This window comes from Eurosta solidaginis, chromosome 2 (assembly GCF_040869045.1).
Source record: "Eurosta solidaginis isolate ZX-2024a chromosome 2, ASM4086904v1, whole genome shotgun sequence".
In the NCBI taxonomy this organism is placed as follows: Eukaryota; Metazoa; Arthropoda; class Insecta; order Diptera; family Tephritidae; genus Eurosta; species Eurosta solidaginis.
The window spans coordinates 32,199,894-32,222,704 of NC_090320.1; positions in this window are offsets into that span (position 1 = coordinate 32,199,894).

Consider the following 22,811-nt stretch of genomic DNA (forward strand, 5'->3'; position numbering starts at 1 on the left):
TTAAAACATTTTTATATTGAAGTGCAAATAACAATGCATATACAAAATTATATGTACACTAAAACTTTTTTAAATTGAAAAAAATAAAAAAATTTAATTATTTTAAATGTTTAAAGAATTTTGATGCTCCCCTTAATGAATAAATTTTGAATGAAAATTTTTCTCAGTGCTAAAGTATTAGTGTAAATTTGAATATCATACCGAAGTGTCTTGGCTTCATATGGAAGTGCTTTTTCATTGCATTTTCATATCAAATTCAGACACTTGTAAATGATTCGAATTTATATGGGAGTGCATATGGGAGTGCTAAACAAAAACAAAAATGCTAAAAGTGTATAGAGATTGAGCAGCTCTGAAAATAATGTTGTGGTTCAGATTTTGCATAGAGAAAACTAATATTCTTAAAATAATTCATAGAGTTCGCTCATGAGTTGAGGTTAAACCACTACAGTCGTAACTTTATCAGAAATAAATAGTTTCGAGCATTTTGATAAGAGCTCCATCGGATTCTTATTGATAGCGTCAAGTTATTGTTTTGTTATCGGCTTGTTATTGATATCGAATACTCGACGGCAGTAAGGGTTATCGCTTTACTATCGCCGACTCATCATTGGTTTCTTATTGGTATCTTATCGAAACCAAATTAGTAACACTCCGATATGTAGTCGATAATACGATGAGAACAAATCGATAACTTTTGATAGTAAGAGCATAACTTTTCTATAAAAATTTTGATGACAAACCGATACGGTTTCGATAAAAAATCGATAAATTGTTGATAATAATTTGGTAAAACTTCGATAAAAATCGATAAATTTTAAATAAGTCATCGATGAGAATCAACCGATATATATTCGAAAACAAACCGATAATTCGTCGATAAAAAATCAATAAATCATGCATATCCTTAGTTATCTATTGCAAGTTTAAAGATAAATCGATAACTTTTCGATAAAAAATCGCGAATTTTTTTGATAATATATCGACATTTTTTCTCTGTCTATGAAAGGGTTAGCGCAGGTTCAGGTAGCCATATCATCGCCAGCTATTGGCCATTCGAATCTCCTAGCGATATGGAAAGTTAATAATTAAAGAAATACGATTAAATGGAAGTTGAACAAATTTACAAATATGCTACCGAACTTGCACAAGTCATCCGACATGAGCAATAAAAGGCGCCAACAACAAAACGAACCATATTTATCGAACAACAACATCAAAGAAGTTAAATCTAAACAGTCAAGGTAAACAACAATAAAAGAGCACATAAAATAGAAATTGATAATTGAAAATTCATACCAATCGCATACCTACAAGCACACACATCAAGAAGCTTTAGCTCTGAATCTCTGCCTGCATAAATTGAATTAAATTGGTTACAATAAATTATTTGTGTGAAATTACATTACTGAAGCTGAGCTGATTAAACCCCTGAAGAGGCTGAAATATTCAGCGAAACGTCGGGCGAAAGGTAAAATAAATCTTTATTTGTACCAGGAAATATGAGATCAGACTAGCCTACTCAAAAAATACAAGTACATAATCGAACTGATCGCAAAAATACAACTAAATTTAATTACGGAAGGCCTGCCGATATAACGTACACCATTTATTATTTTCCAATAACAACACAAATTCAATATGAAAAACTTCTACAAACATATGAAGTTCAAACATGGAGAGGATACATGTATTATTATGAAACACTACAGCAAACAGAAACACAAATTGGCGAAACAAACAGAGCAACTAAAATTTCTACTGCGTTGTAAACAGTACGCACAACTACCGCACAAATTCAATGAGGAATGTAGCAATTAACACAACATCCGAAAAAATTAAAAAACAAATGGAAAACTGCAAACGTCTATTTCTAACAAAAACACTTAACATTGACATAACACAAACAAAACTCAACATAAAAACAACGAAAGATCTACTATATCATGCACAACAACAACTCAAAGCAAATTTAAACCCTTCAGAGTTTGACGATTTTATGATAAAGCAACACATCCAAAGCCAGAAGACTGCAAAAGAAACCGAAGCAACACACAATTCAAAGCTAGAAATACTAAAACAGGAGCAGATGAGGAAACTGAGAATAAGTAAAAACAACATTTGGTTCGTGAACAAAACCAACATCGTTTTTCTTGAGGAAGTAAAGTGGTTAATTTCGCTCGGAAAAAAGTTCGCTATACCAACAACAAGTAAGAGTTTCTCACCAATACGTATCATAGCGGAAATGGAACAAATAATCATGGGAATAAAAGACGAAAAAGAAAAAGATATAGCGAGAAACAAGGTGAGCAACAGCATATTACTTTTTAAACGAAACGTCAAACACAACTCCGCGGAAAAATTCATATTCGCAGCATTTAATAAAACAAAAGCGTTTCTCAAATCCCACACTAACATTGTTATCACAGATGCCGAAAAGGGAAACAAGACGGTAGCAATGTACGAATCCCAATACAAAGACAAAATGAACAAATTATTAGAAGACAAAATACATACAAACCCATAAGAGCAGATCCAACAGATATGATAAAAAGGAAAAACAACAAAATAGTAGACGAACTTTACAAAACAAAACAAATCAATAAAAGAGAGAAGCAGCAATTAACTAGCACGGCCGCGGCGGCGCCAAGGCTGTATGGATTGCCAAAAATTCATAAACCACAAATTCCCTTGCGGCCGATTGCCTCATCGTTAATGATTCCCTGTTACAATCTGTCGACATACATAGAACAAATACTTAAAACAATCATATCTGAAGAACATAATGTGAAAAATACGTTTAATTTAAAAGACAGATTGGCCAATATTAATTTGTGTGACGAAGATGTGTTAGTTTCGTTTGATGTCGTGTCCTTATTTACAAATATACCGACAATGTTAGCTACAAAAATTATAATGAGAAAATGGGACCAAATACAAAGCACAACAAAAATAACAAAAGCAAAGTTTCAACAAATTTTAGATTTTTGTCTGAGAGAAAATAATTACTTCATGTGCAATAATAAACTATACAGTCAGACTCATGGTATGCCAATGGGCAACCCGCTTTCACCGACAATCGCTGATATTGTTATGGACGACCTTTTTGACAACACCATTTTGAAGCTCAAACAACAGCACAATATTGACTTGACATTTATTATTAAATATGTAGACGATGTTTTCGCAATAGCAAAACGCAGTGACGTGAATATAATTCTAGAGACGCTAAACAAATATCACCACAAAATCCAGTTCACCATGGAAATGGAGGAAAACGCGAATATTCCTTTCCTTGATGTTCGTATACACAGAGGAAACAATAATATTAAATTAGATTGGTACTCAAAACCAACGTCCTCTGGCCGCCTAATTAACTTTTTTCTCCTCCCAACCAACCAAATACAAAATCAACACAGCGAAGAATCTGATAAATAAAATACTAACCATAAGCCATCAAGATTTCCATGACGCCAACAAAGAGAAGATACACTTTATTTTAAGAAATAATAATTACCCCAACCACCTAATACGCGAATTGATCAACCAGGCGATCATGAAAACCAGTAACCACCTCAAAAAATTACCAGACGCAGCAACAACAGACACTAAGAAATACCACAGTGTGACATACATTCCTAAGCTAAGTCCTATAGTCGATAACAACATAATTAAACAACAAAACTTCACTCTAGCTTACAAGTCCAACAATACATTGTCCAAATTATACACAAAAACAAAGACTCCAATAGACAAGCAACAACAAAACAACGTGATATACAAAATAGAATGTAAAGGAAAGGAGAACGAGAATTGTGATAAAACATATATTAGGACGGCAAAGCGGGCGCTAGGTGTTCGCATTGCCGAACACGCAACTGATATTAAAAAACAAAAACAGAGCACGGCACTCTCACAGCTCATACTCAACTGTGGCCATACAGCAGATTTCACGAACACTAAAATTATTGATAAGGAAAAAAGGGAGATGGTGAGATACACACTTGAAAGCTTACGCATTTTAAACAACAGACAAAAGACGATGAACAGAAAGGAGGACAGCGACAATATCGCCGCTGCATATATGCTATGCCTGATTAAATAAATTAGTAATGACAAGACTACCACGCAGGATGGTACCGATTTTTTACATTTATATGTATGTTCATATTGTCCTATATTGTTGTAAGTGTAATTTAATGTTTTCATGTTAACTTCTATGTGTTGTGACATTTTATTTATTTATTTATTTGAAAATAAAAATAGTGTAGCCCCTGAAGAGGCTGAAATATTCAGCGAAACGTCGGGCGAAAGGTAAAATAAATCTTTATTTGTACCAGGAAGTATTAGATCAGACTAGCCTACTCAAAAAAAAAATATATATAAGTAAAACTGTAATTTTCTAGATGTACGCCTTATGAATACACACTCTTTGACTCGTTCACTCTCTACTTCTATATGTCCTTTTCCCTCGTATCTCCTTACCTCTCATCATCTAGAACCATAACTACGTTTTTTTTCGAATCGGTATCTGGTTCAAATGAATTACTCATGTTTCAATTAATCTTTCTTTAAGTAAATCTTTTGGATAGGCCTGTGTTTATCTTAGATACATTATCCTATAGATTAATCAAAGTAATAAGTTCACAAAATATCAAATTTTAAACTTAATCTGGTAATTAGTTTGGCAGTTAATTGAGAATCCCACTAGGCTCGATAATTGTTTTTAATAGATTAAGCACGAAATTCGTCCTATTGGAAAGAGCAGCATCTAGCCATCGATCGAGTTGGTATGGAATCACACAAATTTACATCCAAACACTTGCAAGCAATTGTTGAAACAGCTCATTCGTTGTTGTTGACTCAACTCTTAACTCGATTATTGTATACAAGGGATCTGTTTTCAATCGGGTTATCCTTATTATAATAGTAAGACTTGCCTTAGTCACAACCGTTGTGGATCACTTACATACATGAAGATACTAATTTGAGTTCAAATGTATATTATTAATGAAGGCATATTTATGTATGTATGTATGCATGTACATATGTAAGTTCGTGCATATCATTGCACTTAATTAGCTATGAGTAGGCATGGCTTGTACTTATTATTAAGCTTTGTTTAGTCAGCATTCTACTAATTTGCTGCAGTATTGTTAGCAAATTTTGCAAGCTAGATGATAGTGGATTGCATATATACAATCATACATACAAACATACGAACATGCTTCAATGGATTGAGATTTGTCAAAATTCAATAATTTTCAAATATCCTTAGTCAGTTGAAAGACATGGCATTCAATATTTGTACAATTCTTGATTTACGCTTGATTAAAGCTTAACATTTAAACATCAGCCAGTTCATTGATTTTCCTTTTAACTAATTTATTTGTTTACTTATTTAACAAAATCCTCTAATATTTATTATTCAAAATGCACTTTTATCATAAATGCGCTTGATGGATTCTCAAAGTTTTGATTGCGTTGCAAAGTTTCGACATTCGTGCATTTTATTATTTATTTCTTCATTTATTTAATTTACTTTCGTTTAGCAAATCTCACTGACATATGAATGATGATTCCTAAACGGAATATTAAATTAAGTTGAAATCCGAGTGCTACTAAAAAGCTAGCTTAACAAACTTTAACTTTTGCGACTGAGTTATTTACTTGATTGGCGTTTAAGTGGTGACGGGCCATCCAGCAAATCGCGCCAGTGGCTTCTTCGTTTGGCTAGCGGAGTGGATACCGCCCTCCTTCTCTTCTTTAATAGTCGGAATCCGACAAGAATACCTTTCATTCGCATAACATGGCCTAGCCAGCGTAGCCGCTATATTTCATTCGCTGGACTATGTAGATGTTAGAATAAAGCTCGTTCAACATCAAATCTTCCTAATTCCTTATCTGATGCTGCCGATGTCCATGCATCTGCAGTTTATAGCGGAACAGGAACGATATGCAACTTGAAGGCCATGATTTCAAGCCACAATTGCGCCCACTATTTGCTTGAAGACAACAAGTCCTTTGTTTTGTCTACATTCACCAGCAAACCTATCGTTTCCGCTCCTTTCATCTGTCAATTCTTTTTTCGCTTTTTATTTCAAAGGTTTAGCGCATCTGGTCGATGGATAAGTTGAAGAGGCGCTGACAAGGTCCAAACTGCCGATTCATGATGCGTTTTTCAATCTTTCGCGCGCATGCACTAGTCCGACCATATTTTACACAGAAGTGTTTCAAAAGCTCTACTTTCTGTATACATGTATCGCTTCCCTTTCAATTTGCAGTAACGTACACACATTCTTTCTTGAGTTCGACCTTAACGTTGCCCTATAGCCAGCGGCTTTTCTTTCGGTTGCAACGCGTCCTGGTTGAAGTTTTTTTTCAGTGATCGCATTTAGCCAGTTGTCTCTTAGGGGACGGAATGAAGTGATCTTGACATATGCTCCTTGTAATATCAGAGATCATGTGTGAGGGTCGAGTTGCGCACATCTAAAGCAATGAAGATATGCTGTCCGTCTGGTCGATCTGCTTGCGTGTATTTTGCTCAGAAGACAGCCAATTAGCTTGATGAGCAGCATCTCTTAGATGGCGTCGATTTCAGCTTTTGCTTTCATGCAGAATTCCTACAGCCAAGCATCGGCACCAATCTCATAAAGATAATGACCATTCCAGGTGAATGTTCCCAAATCGTACTTGTTTAATAGTTTGCCAGGGTTGTCATGAAAACACAGTGTTATCGTTATACGAGGCATTGTTGCTTTCATTGAATTGTGGTTTTAGTGGACAGATCCATGGCGATATTACGATAAACGTTTGTAAAGCAAGCCGCTTATCCAAGACATATTCCCGCTTACAGCCGCTCGTTATGGTGGTTAGACGCTGGCCCGTAGCCTACTCAGATTAATAGGCTCATCACTTAGCACATACTCAGTTCCTACCCAGAGAATGTTTGTAATGTATGTAAAAAAACTGACCGAGCCATTCCCAGGTGAAATGCGGGCACAAGCTTTCCTCAGTTGCATGGGCTTCTACATAATACTCCACCCTATAAACCTATTACCCTAAAGAAAAAAGGATTGTTTTAGGATTCGAGGTCCTATCTGTGAATAGTCCAAAGCCAAATAGAAGTAAGCAATGACATCTTATAAGAAAAATTCTATCTTATTTCGGACCTAATTACGATTAAATTATATTTGTGTCTATCTAGTTTGGCATTGAACGGAATTTTAAAAGTTCGATTCATATAAATGGGCTGTAAATCGTTCCAAAATCTTTATAAAATAAACCTTATAGGTCCTAGACCTTCGTAGATATAAAATGCAAATAACTAAAATACGTGCTTGCCTACGTAAGGGCACATATGCAACACTTTGCTTACAACAGGAAACGGAAGAGTAGATTAATAGATGCATGAAATTTAGCATACATAAAATCATTTAACGGACTGTGTAAAGCACATACAGCTGGAAGTATATAGTAATATATGTATATATATGAGTGCAGTTAAGATAGATGTGAAAATCTTCCCATATGTGTTTCAAGTGTTGCAACTTTCATATTACTGCGTTACGACGATTTCATTGTATGCGCCCATGCATTGGTGGTTTGTCATATCGCCAACCACACCGTTATCCCTTTCCATGCTGCAACTCGACTTTTGCCAATTTTATTAATAATTTCCATTCATTGATGGTCAGTTATCTCCAGGCGAGCAAATGCAACGAGCCATGCAAATGTATTAATCATGCATGCATACATACAAATAAAAAAGTGCAATTACATTCGAGTATGTGTATGCGGTTGTTCGAATATGGTCCAGACGTGGTATGCCCGAGGGTACATATGTTTAATCTATTCCACGCAAAAACCATTAGGTTGCGTGAATAAATTATTTATAAAAATTTCGGGTTCCGTCTTCTTGTTTCGGTTTCGCTTTTTGTTTCAAATTTAGTTCCAGCTATTAAATTTAGTTCCGTGCTATTGTTTAAGTTCCAGTGCATGTTTCTATTTCAGCTTCTTTAGTTTCTTTTATTTCCACTCCAGTATATATGTATCATTGTTGTTGTTGCCTCAAGTTTGGTTTCTGTTCGGATTCCGTCTATTTTACCCTTTCCGGGTTCTCTTATAATTGCAGTTTCTGTTCTATATCCAGTTACCATCACTGACTTGCTTAAGTGATGCTTTATTCTTCTATTGCCGATTTCATTTCTGCTTCGTCCTTCTGATCCAGTTCCAACTTTTTTTCGAAATCTATCTGTAGTTCTGGTTCGATTCCTGGTTTCTGACATAGTTACTGTTTCAATTCCAAATCCTGTTCTAGTTTCACCGTTTATTGCAGTTTCGGTTTCTTTCCCGCTAACTCCTTTTTGTTGCAGCTTCATTTCAATTTTGGTTCCAGTTCTGGTTTGGGTATCGCTGCAAGTTCCTGGTCCAGTTTGGGTTACCTATAGTGTTGGGATTTCTCGTAAGCTTTTTGTATCTCTTCCAGTTCATATTTCCATTCCACTACAACCTTCTATAAGAGTTAAGGTTTCCTTTAGCATTCCGATTTTCTGTTAAATTCTTAATTATATTCCAGCTGCATTTTCTCCTTAAGTTCATATGTATTTCTGTTTAATTGTTATCTTCTGCAATAGTTCCAGCTTCATTTTACCTTCCGGCTTCTGTTTCATTTCCAATTTCTGTTTAAGTTCCACATTCTGGTCTTGTTACAATTATTGTTCCAGATCTGGTTTCTGTTCTTACAATGTTCGTCCCACTTCCGGTTTCTTGCACAAGATGAGTATCCCTCAATGTTCAAATTTCTCGTAAAGTTCTTATTTCGAGTTCAGTTCATATTTCTATTACAATTCCATCTTCGATTCCAGTTCAGATTTCTTTTACCGTTCTGATTCTTTCCTAAATTCTTATTTCTATTCTAGTTGCAATTCCTGTTCCAGTTCTGGTTTCTTTTCTTCTTTCAATGTTTCTTCTAGTTCTGGTTTATAGCCCAGGTTGAGTATCTCTTAACGCTCAGATTTCGCGTCAAGTTCCTGTTTCGATTTCAGTTCATATTTCTTTTTCAATTCCACCTACGCTTCCAGCGCAGGTTTAAATAAGCGTTCTAATCTTTTGTTAAACTCTTATTTTTATTTCAAATCTGTTTCGGTTTCGCATTCTGTTCTAGTTCCAATTCCTGTTCTAGTTCCAATTCCTGTTCCAGCTCTGATTCCTCTTCCAATTGCTATTCTTTCTGTTCCAGTTGCTCAAGTTTTCTTTCCCAGTTCTTCCCTCAGTTTAAGTATAAATTTCTGGTGCAGTTCCGGTTTTTGTTCCTCCTTTCCTTCTGTTCTAGTTCCAAGTCCCTTTCAATTTTTTTCTGTTTTTATTCCTCTCCCAATTCCTAATCCAGTTTTGACTTCTGTTGAACTTGCGGTTTCGTTTCCACTTGAATTTACTCTTTCAGCTAAGATTTTGTTATAGTTCCTCCTTCGGCTTTGATTTAAATTTCTGTTGCTGCTCGGATTTCTATTTCACCTTTCTGTTTCTGTTCCTCTCCCGATTTCTATCGCAGTTCCACCTTCTGCTTAAGCTCTGATTTTTCTTTCATACCTGGTTTGTGATCTAATGCCGGTTTTTTTTCCCGTTGGGCGAACCCTACCAGTTCAGTTTTTATTCTGGATCATGCTTCTGCTTTAGTTTAATTTACTCTTCCAGTTCGTACTTCTGTCCTAGTTTTTATACTCAGTTGAGCAGAGCTCACAGAATATATTAACTTTGATTGGATAACGGTTGGTTGTACAGGTATAAAGGAATGGAGATAGATATAGACTTCCATATATCAAAATCATCAAGATGGAAAAAAAATTTGATTCAGCCGTGTCCGTCCGTCCGTCCGTCCGTTAACACGATAACTTGAGTAAATTTTGAGGTATCTGGATGAAATTTGGTATGTAGGTTCCTGAGCACTCATCTCAGATCGCTATTTAAAATGAACGATATCGGACTATAACCACGCCCACTTTTTCGATATCGAAAATTTCGAAAACCCGAAAAACCGAAAAACCGAAAAAGTGCGATAATTCATTACCAAAGATGGATAAAGCGACGAAACTTGGTAGATGAGTTGAACTTATGACGCAGAATAGAAAATTAGTAAAATTTTGCACAATGGGCGTGGCACCGCCCACTTTTAAAAGAAGGTAATTTAAAACTTCTGCAAGCTGTAATTTGGCAGTCGTTGAAGATATCATGATGAAATTTGCAGGAACGTTACTCCTATTACTATATGTATGCCTAATGAAAATTTGCAAAATCGGAGAACGACCAGGCCCACTTTAAAAAAAAAATTTGTTTCAGTCAAATTTTAACAAAAAATTTAAAATCTTTACAGTATATAACTAAATTATGTCAACATTCAACTCCAGTAATGATATGGCGCAACAAAATACAAAAATAAAAGAAAATTTCAAAATGGGCGTGGCTCCGCCCTTTTTCTTTTAATGTTTCTAGGATACTTTTAATGCCATAAGTCGAACAAAAATTTACCAATCCTTGTGAAATTTGGTAGAGGCTTAGATTCTAGGACGATAACTTTTTTCTGTGAAAAAGGGCGAAATCGGTTGAAGCCACGCCCTGCTTTTATACACAGTCGACCGTCTGTCCTTCCGCTCGGCCGTTAACACGATAACTTGAGCAAAAATCGACATATGTATCTTTACTAAACCCAGTTCACATACTTATCTGAACTCACTTTGTATTGGTATAAAAAATGGCCGAAATCCGACTATGACCACGCCCACTTTTTCGATATCGAAAATTACGAAAAATGAAAAAATGCCATAATTCCATACCAAATACGAGAAAAGAGATGAAACATGGTAATTGGATTGTTTTATTGACGCAAAATATAACTTTAGAAAAAACTTTATAAAATGGTTGTGACACCTACCATATTAAGTAGAAGAAAATGAAAAAATTCTGCAGGGCGAAATAAAAAACCCTTAAAATCTTGACAGGTATTACATATATAAATAAATTAGCGGTATCCAACTGATGATGTTCTGGGTCACCCTGGTCCACATTTTGGTCGATATCTGGAAAACGCCTTCACATATACAACTACCACCACTCCCTTTTAAAACCATCAATAATACCTTTAATTAGATACCCATATCCTACAAACACATTCTAGAGTCACCCCTGGTCCACCTTTATGGCGATATCTCGAAAAGGCGTCCACCTATAGAACTAAGCCCCATGCCCTTTTAAAATACTCATTAACACCTTTCATTTGATACCCATATCGTATAAACATATTCTAAAGTCACCCCTGGTCCACCTTTAGGGCGATATCTCGAAAAGGCGAACACCTATAGAACGAAGGCCCACTCCCTTTTAAAAATACTCATTAACACCTTTCATTTGATACCCATATCGTACAAAAAAAGTCTAGAGTCACCCCTGGTCCACCTTTATTGCGATACGTTGAAAAGGCGTCCACCTATAGAACTAAGGCCCCCTCCCTTTTAAAATACTCATTAACACCTTTCGTTTGATACCCATATTGTACAAACGCATTCTAGATTCACCGCTGGTCCACCTTTATGGCGATATCTCGAAAAGGCGTCCACCTATAGAACTAAGCCCCATGCCCTTTTAAAATACTCATTAACACCTTTCATTTGATACCCATATCGTATAAACATATTCTAAAGTCACCCCTGGTCCACCTTTAGGGCGATATCTCGAAAAGGCGAACACCTATAGAACGAAGGCCCACTCCCTTTTAAAATACTCATTAACCCCTTTCATTTGATATCCATATCGTATAAACAAATTCTAGGGTCACCCCTGGTCCACCTTTATGGCGATATCTCGAAACGGCGTCCACCTGTGGAACTAAGGATCACTCCCTTTTAAAATACTCATTAACATCTTTCATTTGATGCCCATATCGTACAAACAAATTCTAGAGTCAGCCCTGGTCCACCTTTATGGCGATATCCCTAAATGGCGTCCACCTATAGAAATGTGGCCCACTCCCTCATTAAATACTCTTTAATACCTTTCATTTAATACCCATATCGTACAAAACATATTCTGGAGTCACCCCTGGTCCACCTTTATGGCGATATCTTGAAAAGGCGACCACCTATAGAACTAAGGCCCACTCCCTTTTAAAATACTCATTAACACCTTTCGTTTGTTACCCATATTGTACAAACGTATTCTAGAGTCACCCCTGGTCCACCTTTATGGCGATATCTCGAAAAGGCGTCCACCTTTAGAACTAAGGCCCACTCCCTTTTAAAATACTCATTAACCCCTTTCATTTGGTACCCATATCGTACAAACAAATTCTAGGGTCACCCCTGGTCCTCCTTTATGGCGATATCTCGAAAAGGCGTCCACCTATAGAACTAAGGCCCACTCCCTTTTAAAATACTCATTAACCCCTTTCATTTGATACCCATATCGTACAAACACATTCTAGAGTCACACCCCTGGTCCACCTTTATGGCGATATCTCTAAAAGGCGTCCACCTATAGAACTAAGCCCCACGCCCTTTTAAAATACTCATTAACACCTTTCTTTTGATACCCATATTGTACAAACAAATTCTAGGGTCACCCCTGGTCCTCCTTTATGGCGATATCTCGAAAAGGCGTCCACCTATAGAACTAAGGCCCACTCCCTTTTAAAATACTCATTAACCCCTTTCATTTGATACCCATATCGTACAAACACATTCTAGAGTCACACCCCTGGTCCACCTTTATGGCGATATCTCTAAAAGGCGTCCACCTATAGAACTAAGCCCCACGCCCTTTTAAAATACTCATTAACCCCTTTCATTTGATACCCATATCGTACAAACAAATTCTAGGGTCACCCCTGGTCCACCTTTATGGCGATATCTCGAAACGGCGTCCACCTATGGAACTAAGGATCACTCCCTTTTAAAATACTCATTAACATCTTTTATTTGATGCCCATATCGTACAAACAAATTCTAGAGTCAGCCCTGGTCCACCTTTATGGCGATATCTCGAAAAGGCGACCCACATATACAACTAAGGCCCACTCCCTTTTAAAATACTCTTTAACACCTTTCGTTTGATACCCATATTGTACAAATACATTCCAGGGTTACCCTCGGTTCATTTTCCTACATGGTTATTTTCCCTTATGTTGTCACCATAGCTCTCAACTGAGTATGAAATGTTCGGTTACACCAGAATTTAGACTTCCTTACTTGTTTCTATTTAGGTTCCAACTTCTGTTCCAATCCTGGGGGCGGTTCCAGTTATAGCTTCTGTCCCTTTCTGTGCTAATTTCGCTTAGTTGTACGACGAAAATTGACCTTTCAAAAATGCAATGGAAGTAAGTTCCCGCTGGCTTCATTTGTCGCTATATTCCCGGTTGACGCCGATTTTAGTGTTATTGTATTTGTTTTTGCTATTATTTTTGTTGCTGCATCCTTGCCTTTGCACTTGTCGCAGTATGACTGACATGAATATGCACAACCGCAAGTCAATTAAATTATTTTATTAACTTCCAAATGCACAACTTTTATAATATTGAAAGAGGAAGAGCAGCCACTGCGCTGAATGGTTGCTATCCATTTATACTAACCAATCAACGAGCAAAAGAGCCATCAAGCCAGCTAAAGCACTAGACAAGCATGCTATAAACGCTAACAGAGTTGCCAAGTGCTTTTTAAAGGCTAAATATGTATTAAAGTAAAATAAAAATTGTTTGGTTTATATGGTATGTGCTGTCGTGTGAAAGTGCTATAGGCTCATGTAGAGATGATTAAATAACTGAAAAGTGTAGGTGAAGGATCGGTATGAAGCGGGATGAAGGAAAGTATATGGGTTGACTGTGCTACGAGTAAGCTCTCTTAACATATTTTCATATGCGTACATATTTAGATATATATGTATAAGTGTGTTAAAGCATTCATTTAAATTAAAATGTGTTTGCTTGACGTTGGAAAAGCGCTCGCCAGAATCTCAATCAATATTACTCATACGCAGTGTCGTATAAATGCGCAAAATTATAGATATTTAACTTTTGCACTCATACATATGTATGTGTCTATACATTTGAGTCGGAAAGTATTAGAAAGATATGAAAAAAGTAGTTTTTGTCAGTTCATCGTATCATTTATTAAAATATTATGCACGTATTAGCAGTAGTTTTGTACAATCAACGAAGATCTATGTTGAGAAGAGATTATTAATTAAATTTACTGAAAGTTCCATCAAAGTTTATAATAAAACAGTGAGTATGTTACTTTAAGCGATTTTCTTGAAAATGGCCACCTTTTGCTTTGATGACTGCGGCGCACAATTTCGGCATTCTTTCGATGAGGTTTTGAAGTGTTTGGTGTGGAATATTATTTCACGCTTCGTTCAAACAATTCCAGAGGTCAGGAAGGCTTGTTGGCTTTAGATCTCTCACATATCGATCCAATTCTTCCCACAATAGCTCGATGGGATTTAAATCAGGGGATTGTGGTTGCCACTCCATTGTATCAAGGTCACCTGCGACTTTTTTCGTTCTAAATAAGATGTACAAAGTTTTAGTGTATGTTTCGGATCGTTAAATGAATCCACGACCAATCAAATTAATTCCAGATGGTATTGCATGGCGTTGGAGTATACATGTAAACAATGAATAGTTTATTGGTATTCAATATTGCGTATATTGTTTAGAATGATTTAATTAATAAAGAAAATGTATTTCAATTATAAAATGAATATAAAAATGAACGAACGAAGGTGGATGTTAAACTTGCGGCTGTCTATGTCAACTTTTCTTCAGCTAATGTCTCTCTTCCCACGAGTTACTACTGACAGTTGTCTTGGTGATGCCAGCTTGAACCGGTGTTCAGGGTAGCCATCTCACATTCGGTCATCCTGACAACCATCTGTCCCAGATGCCTCGGTTTCATCCTCTTGCTCGGTGTCTGTCTCATCTTCGCATTGAATAAAACGCCAAAGTTTGATATTATCTGCGCTTGTAGATGTCTGATTTGGCCCTTGAAATACTCAACATCCCGGTTGAGCGCCCATGTAAACAATGAATAGTTTATTGGTATTCAATATTGCGTATATTGTTTAGAATGATTTAATTAATAAAGAAAATGTATTTCAATTATAAAATGAATATAAAAATGAACGAACGAAGGTGGATGTTAAACTTGCGGCTGTCTATGTCAACTTTTCTTCAGCTAATGTCTCTCTTCCCACGAGTTACTACTGACAGTTGTCTTGGTGATGCCAGCTTGAACCGGTGTTCAGGGTAGCCATCTCACATTCGGTCATCCTGACAACCATCTGTCCCAGATGCCTCGGTTTCATCCTCTTGCTCGGTGTCTGTCTCATCTTCGCATTGAATAAAACGCGAAAGTTTGATATTATCTGCGCTTGTAGATGTCTGATTTGGCCCTTGAAATACTCAACATCCCGGTTGAGCGCCCATGTAAACAATGAATAGTTTATTGGTATTCAATATTGCGTATATTGATTAGAATGATTTAATTAATAAAGAAAATGTATTTCAATTATAAAATGAATATAAAAATGAACGAACGAAGGTGGATGTTAAACTTGCGGCTGTCTATGTCAACTTTTCTTCAGCTAATGTCTCTCTTCCCACGAGTTACTACTGACAGTTGTCTTGGTGATGCCAGCTTGAACCGGTGTTCAGGGTAGCCATCTCACATACATTGATACTGATCTTTTTTCATAATTCCTTCAATTTTTTTTTTAGTTGACCAGCGTAGCCGAAACAGCCTCAAACCATCACTGAGCCACCGCCATGTTTCACAGTTGGCACGATGCAATCTGCTTTGAATCTTTCATTGACGTTTCTACGAACATATTGCCGCCTATGGCTACGGAAAAGATCGACTTTTGATTCGTCTGACCATAAATCTGTTTTCCACTGATCAATCGTCCAGTCAATATGTTCTTGAGCGTACTTCAGTCTTTTCTGTTTATTTACTGGCCGTAATAGTGGCTTTCTTACAGCAATGCGTCCAATCATACCTATTACTTTAAGCCGGCCTTTGACTGTCGTGAGCGATATTGGTGAACCCAAGTCTTCATTGATTTCAGCACGAATTTATGATGCAGATTTCCTTCGATTGGCCTTACTTATTGCATATATGTCGTAGACGATTCTTTGATTTGTCTCTCTTGGTCGACCAGATCGTTTTATGTTAGTATTTTGTCCAGTTTCCCAATGTCTTCTAATGACCGTATGAACTGAACACAGAGAAAAGTTTGGCTATTTCTCTATTGTTTTTCCGTTTTTTGCAAAATAATTATTTGGGCTCATATTGCGACGAATATTTCCTTTCGCTTGACCATTTTCAATCTGGAAAAATACAATTCTGAGGCTATTTCAACATCAACATCTTTTTTTATCTTGTTCTAATACTTTCCAACTGTACTGCATACTTACCTATTACGTGATCCGCGAAAGCTTATAAACAAAAAGAAGGAAAAGAACATAAAGAAAATTGCTTCAATGATCACGAAAACGTTCAAGTCGTGTATGAGTTAATTATTGAATACGTATTTAAAAATAGTCGTATTTCTTTGGATCTTCTGAGTAACATTCTTGATGATACAAATTCAAAGAAAAAAGTCTATTTTTAATTAATTATTTTAATATGAAATGGACGCTGTTTTTCTCGAGTTTTTTATACGTTTCGTAAAAATGAAATGGTATATTAAGGGGAAAATTATGTATAACGCAATCATAACGCATTCATTCGTAAGAGTAATCCTGAATGCCTTTATGGGGTATTTTATAATATATAAAGGCGTCTGTGAATAAGAGTGAGTGTGACGCAAAGTTTGACTGTGTCATACATAATTTGGCCCTAAGTTTAGCACGGGTCTGAGACTTTGAAGTCCTTAAAGGTGAAGATGTAGACCCAACAATAAGTATACAGAAATGATGTGGTTATAGTGATAAATACCGAAATGACCGAACGTGGTTAATTGATTTAGACATGTCCGTCTCTCTGTCTGTCTTTTTGAACGCAAGCTAGTTCTTCAACTTTTGAGATATCTTGATGAAACTCGGCGAGCAGATATATTTGGGTGTCCGAATAATCACCGCCCGGATCGTACCACGATATCATATATATCCCATACGACCAATTTTTCGGATAAGAGTGTTTTCGTCGGTTCTTCATCATTTTATTTAGGTAGATGCTTGAAATTTTACAAGCTTGTTTCATATACGGTGAACATTGTTGCCTGAAAAAAATTGTTCAGATCGGTCTTATACATATATATGTAATATATATCCCACTGTTCAGATAATAGGTTTGTCGCCATTTCTTCCTCATTTTAAAATTTTTTGAAATTTCATCAGCCTATTCAGCTCCATTTATGAAAGGTGTGCTGTCTTCGACACACCCAAAGACAGACCCGTTCTTACTTGTTACAATCCTGCTAACAATATCTCTTGCTCCCTCTTTATCCGCATCCCAATAAATGTTTCTTTCACTAATCACTCTGCCAAACCCATAACCCTTTTATTCTCGCCGTTGTTTTTTGCACTCTTTTCCTTCATACCCCGTTATTCAATGTTCACAAATGCGAGAGCAATAAAATTTTTGTAAAAATAACAATAATTGAATTTAAAATATTTCATAAATATTTGCATATAAATTGCATAACTTCAATTAAAGCATGAAAATTAATTAGTGCTGATAACGTAATTGATTAACTCGCAAATTTTCGCAAAATTTTGTAATCGCACTTCACGCTACACAATACAACCATCGCGTTGACTTGCCTATGAATTTGCATACCAGAATCACTTTATTATAAACATAAATAGATACATATAAATATATGACCAAATACAAATAGTTACGCTTATGGGAACTAAAAGCAGTGGTGCACTATGGAGTTTCACGAAGCTGCGTGAAATGAGTTTGGAAGCTTTTGATCTTCAACGATGGATGCAATAAATCAGTTCCTGTTGATCCTACTAGAATATATTGGGCATAATTAACAGCCACCGCAACATTGTGCATCACTGTCCTTGTAACGATTCCGTACTCATCTTCAGTTGGCCTGCCTGCTGCTATTGCTTTCCATTTGAATGGCACACTCAGAGGCTGAATGTGTTTTTTGTTGTATTCGCCTTTAGCATTTTGCGTATGTTGACGCGCTTCAATAGCTAAATGTGTAATTTTGAAATTTAACAGATAGTAGCAAATAGAACTGTGAGCAATGCTGCTGCTTTTACTATGTAGGTAGCTAACGTTGGTTTTATGACCCGCTTATAGCCATACGCCGTTCGTCATTTATCTGATCGCAATATTTGGCATTAGAAGTGAAACATTTGCAGAAAGACGGAAGTATGTGCTTATGCTGGTATTAGTATGTAGTTGTATGTGTTGATGCAATTGCATTTACGAAATTAGAAATTTTTGCATTTATGTATATCGCTTTTGCCAATTGACGTTTCCACTTTTGCTTTGAATTTCATCTTTGCGTGTACGTTAAGTTCTGCGCGCATTTGGCAGTCTACAGCTTACATGATATTTATGTAGGTATGTTTGATTCTCATCTAAGTTGAATTTAAAATTGATTGGTATGAAGAAAGATTCGTATTTTGTTAGAAATGAAAAAATAAGATCTAATATGAGATATTAAACATTTCTTTACCCCATTTTCTTCTCCTTCATCTTTCATTCTTTGTAATTATTGTCCATCCTGTATTACATTTATATCCCTAGCACTCCCAAATCCATTTCCACTCACATCTCTTTCTCACTCTAAGTCCCACTCCAACTCCCACTCGCACTCTCTTTCCACCACCACTGCCATTCCCACTCTCTTCCCACCACCACTGCCATTCCCACTCTCCCTCCAGCTCCAATTCCCACTATAAATCCCACTCACACTCATTCCAAGTCCAACTACAACTTCCTCTCCCAGTTTCTGTCTCAGGTCCAATCCCTTTCTACCTCCTGTTCTTGCCAGTCCCTTTGCACTTCTACTACCACCCTCACTCCTAATCCAATTCGCACTCCCACTTTTAGGGTTCCTTTTAATAATATTATAAATTTTACTTTTAACTTTATATACTTTGTGAATTCATTAGTTTATTCCATAATTTTATTTTCATTTTTTGATTTGTTATATTTAAAAAAATTTCTTAGTTTTTTTTTAATGTTAGTTTTAAAAAATATTAAAAAAATATAAAAATTTAAATATCTATGGACGTGGCCCACAGCTTATTTCGTGCTACAGAACAAACCTGTTGAGCTATATAGAAAGGAAACTAGTGACGGTGTCAAAAAAATTCAAAAGCACAATTTTAATAAAAATGTGCTTTTATTTGAACAAATACTTAATTTTCATTTGTTTACACGTTTGTGCTAATTATTTAATAAAAACTAAAATTATCTCAAAAACTAAGACTACAGCTTATTTCGTGCATTGCGCCCTGCCTTAGAAAAAATACTTTGTTATTTAGTTTAGCACCTATGACCGTATGACCGTATGACCACCTTTTTGTTAAATTTTGAGCGGCTACGCGTGATATCTTATGCCTTTCTTCGACAAGAGTAGTTTTTAAATCGCTAATCTTACTAATCTGCCATTGCCGTGTAGCCGATTCCATAATTGACCACAAATTGTCAATGACATTTAAGGCGAGACATTGTGGAAGTGTATTCAGGAGGTGTGGACAGTTCCATATTACCCATGCCTGCACAATCCCAGATTTGTGTTAAGGGTATTTGTCTTTGTTATTGCGAAATCGATCACGTACACCTAAATTATGGGCAATTTGCAAGAAATTGTCTTCTCGTAAGGTTAAATACAAATTTTTGTCCATTGTGCCATCAAAGAAAGTTATTTTGCCAACTCTAGAGGCAGCCAAGTAGGCCCAAAACCATCAGAATTCCACCGCCATATCATACAGTTATCTTCAAATTTTTTATTTTTGAGCTTTGAAATTGCTTTTTAAGCTCTTTATTTGCTTTACACCACACTTTAATCATGCCACATAAGGCAAATAATAAAATTTTGATTCAGATGTGATACGTGCGGTGTTAAGCAATTTCAGAGCTCAAAAATAAAAATTTGAAGGCAACGGTATGATTTGGCGGTGGAAGTGTGATGGTTTTGGGCCTGCTGGCTGCCTCTGGAGTAAAATAAATTTATCGGATGCAGAAATATGTCACTCTTGTCTGCTGGAGGATGAAATTCCGACTCACATGCTGTGTGAATATGTCGCTCTGGCAAGGCAGAGATTCTGCCATCTAGGTGGACTGGCTCTTAATTCCTTTGTGTTCCGGAGTAAACAAGTGAGAATAATTATTAATCTCACGCCACTTTGTTCGCCACCAATTTACCAATATTCAAATAATGTGCAAAATATTCATGAAAACCCCTAAGCCACATTGGGGATACCCACTCACAAGCCAACAACTCAACCAAGAGCTGAAATAATTTACAAGGTTTTGCTGTTCTATTGTATAAGGGCGACTACATAAGTGATAGTGCGTGTACTATACTCAGCTTTTATTCCTTACGGTATTTTTGACCATGTCAGTTCATGCATTTGGATCCCAGTATACTGACTGACTGGCTGGTTTGCTGTTGGTGTATTCTAGTGCTCATGAGAAATCAGAAAGTCATGTTTTTATTTTTGTGGGGGGTATCGGTCCCCTACCGAGGTAGTGCTTACCACTGAAACTGGAAGTGAAATGGGAGTTGATCGGCTAAGCTTGATTTGGCTTCTGGTGGCACTATTAAGCTATTAAGATGACATAGACGTCATGTTAATAAATTTGTGTTTGGCGTATTTTTGATTAGAAAAATTTTACCAGTCGTCTCATCTATAAAGAAAATCGATCAGAAAAAATAAGATACTATATGAAAAATGCAGTTGCCCAAGATGCAGGCTTGACGTTCTATTGAAGAACTACAGGGTAGATGCTCTCACTATGCACGAGACTTAAAAAGTAGTCGCCAAGGGCTATTTCATCTGATCGGAAACCCATCTTCCAATCAGTAGACAGCAAACTGTAGCATTAAGCGTCTATGCCCACCTATGCAATACATTTTGCGGCATTACGCATCATGAACTCCTATGCAATACATTTTTAACAGCTCAATCATATTACAATATTATACAAATTATTGACCTAACACAGCGGTTACCTAACATCAATGGAATGCCGAATATGAAACTCTTGTCTGTTCACAAATAATAAATTCTGCTTATTATCAATTTTAGTTTTTCACCAAAATATTTACAAACAACCAATCATGAGAATTAACCAGACAGAATATCGATTTGCTGACGAATGCATACATATTTACATATATGCATAGCAGGCGTACAAATCTACATGCATGCAGACTATGCATACAAATCTACATATATGAATAGCGTGCATACAAATCTACATGTATGCAGACTATGCATACAAATCTACAGGTAAGCATACCATGCTTACAAATCTACATGTATGCATACCGTGTATACAAATTTACATGTATGATTAGTGTTAATACAAATGTACATATTTTTAGTATTAAGGTAATTACGAATGTGTAGGTTAAGAATGTATCTATAAAAGAGAAAGAATTTGTTTAATAAATGAAATTGATGTTCAGACATTCAAACCACAAACATTTCGTTTTATAAATTTAAATATTTCAAAACTACCAAAGCAAACCTAAAGTCCGTACCTAGAGCTTTATTTGACTCGCATGTGCCTGCTCGGACGTTAAGAGTTCCATATAACAGTAATAAGTGGTACCGAGATGCTTTTGATTATAAAATAGTTCGATTCAATCTAGAGTGAGTTCAGACAATCGCCGGTCACTGCCCATTAAGCATTTCTTAGCCATGCAATATGATACTGAATTCAAAAAGAGTTTTCGGTTTGGATGACATCTCAACCACCAACTTCAAAACCTCTGCAGTGACCGCGCAGCCTAAATTTTCGTATGCCTACAAGATCCTGCAAAACACAAGCATCCCTGCTTTTTATCAGCAAAATTTCAGGATTCGTCCCACTGACTAAGATTGTCAGATGTCTGCTTCGTGCTACATTATCCATATATCTTGTTGGTTCTGATCAGAAGACCTTTATGTAAAACAGTAGTGTTGCGAGGACTGGCTGCTGCGGCTTAGTTTAAAGGGCGAAAAATTGGGTCTTGCGGGAAATGTAGAGAGAGAAGACAAAGTACTTGCTGTCATCGAAGAAATTTTCGGCGCATTCACGCCTTGCCATGTCACAGTTGATGGATATAAATTCGAGACTGTAAAGGGCTTCGTCTATCTGGGAACCAGCATTATTACCGAAAACAATGCCAGCTTAGAAATCAAACGGACAATAACTCTTGCCAACAAGTGCTACTTTGGACTGAACAGGCATTTCCTTTTACGACCTACAAAAATAACGCTCTACAAGTAGCTCATCATACCTGTTCTGATTTATGGCTCGTAATCATGGAAGGTGTCGAGGGAAGATGAGACGGCTCTTGGGGTGTTCGAGAGAAAAGTTCTCCGGAAGATTTATGGCCCTGTCCGTGTTGCCAAAAGCGAGTATCGAAGGCGATATAATGATGGATGAGCTTTACGGAATATGTGAAGATAGTGCAGCGCATATGTAGCTTCGGGGGTCATTTTATTCGAATCGACTACGCAGTTTAGAAGCAAAGGAAACTGGCTGTTTCAAACACTTGGACTCCCGTTAGAGGATTTTGATGACAATTTGTGAGTGGTCGTGCCCATTGAATGGGGCGAAGCAGTGTTAATACAA